The sequence below is a fragment of the Bison bison genome, unplaced genomic scaffold (assembly GCF_000754665.1).
Source record: "Bison bison bison isolate TAMUID 2011002044 unplaced genomic scaffold, Bison_UMD1.0 scf7180017864183, whole genome shotgun sequence".
Taxonomy (NCBI): domain Eukaryota; kingdom Metazoa; phylum Chordata; class Mammalia; order Artiodactyla; family Bovidae; genus Bison; species Bison bison.
Genome location: NW_011494755.1, coordinates 6,474,369 through 6,475,473, shown reverse-complemented (window position 1 = coordinate 6,475,473; position 1,105 = coordinate 6,474,369). Strand labels below are relative to the sequence as shown.

General features: G+C 47.1%; 1 protein-coding gene across 5 annotated transcripts in view; it reads right to left on the bottom strand.

Moving 5' to 3' along the window:
* The window catches only part of LOC104991163 (paralemmin-2), a 517,429-nt gene that overhangs the window by 192,386 nt on the left and 323,938 nt on the right, over nt 1-1,105 (bottom strand). The window lies entirely within an intron of this gene.

The window sequence follows — 1,105 nt, the reverse complement described above, 5'->3', positions numbered from 1 at the left end:
TCCAGTAGTCATGTATGGATGTGAGAATTGGACTATAAAGAAAGCTGAGCACCAAAGAATTGATGCTTTTGAACTGTGGTGTTGGAGAATACTCTTGAGAGTCCCTTGGACTGCAAGGTGATCCAACCAGTCCATCCTATAGGAAATCAGTCCTGAATATTCCTTAGAAGGACTGATGCTGAAGCTGAAACTCCAATACTTTGGCCACCTCATGTGAAGAACTGACTCATTGGAAAATACCCTGATGCTGGGAAAGATTGAAGGTTGGAGGAGAACGGATGACAGAGGAGGAGATGGTTGGATGGCATCACCGACTCAATGGACATAAGTTTGAGTAAACTCTGGGAGTTGGTGATGGACAGGGAGGCTTGGCGTGCTGTAGTCCATGGGGTCGCAAAGAGTTGGACCCGACTGAACTGAACTGATGACCAAAAGAATTGACCGTGCAGCCTTACAGGAGGAAAATACTTCCTACCCTACTAATGCAAAGCTGGGTCACATGATTTGCCTTGGCCAATGGAATACAACCTATACATGCCACATCAAAGCATGCACTTTAAGAGCCATTGATGTTCTGTTATTCCTTTTTCCCACAGTCATGAAAATAGCTTGTGCTTTATAGAGGCTGCTCCTTCTCTCTCGGTCCTAGAATGATGACACTTGGACCAGAGCTGCATATCAGCCCCACAGCTGATATAATGCATAAGTGAGAAAGAAACCTTTGGTGGGGCTGCCTGTTACAGCAGCATGATACAAAGAGAAAGCTGACTGATACACAATGTCTGGCACAAAGCATGAGTTTACTAAAATTCTGTGGGATGAACATGGAGAAAGCAATGGAACCCCACTCCAGTAGTCTTGCTTGGAAAATCCCATGGATGGAGGAGCCTGGTAGGCTGCAGTCCATGGGGTCACTAAGAGTCGGACATGACTGAGTGACTTCACTTTCACCTTTCACTTTCATGCCTTGGAGAAGGAAATGGCAACCCACTCCAGTGTTCTTGCCTGGAGAATCCCAGGGACGGCGGAGCCTAGAGGGCTGCCATCTATGGGGTCACACAGAGTTGGACACGACTGAAGTGACTTAGCAGCAGCAGCAGCAGTG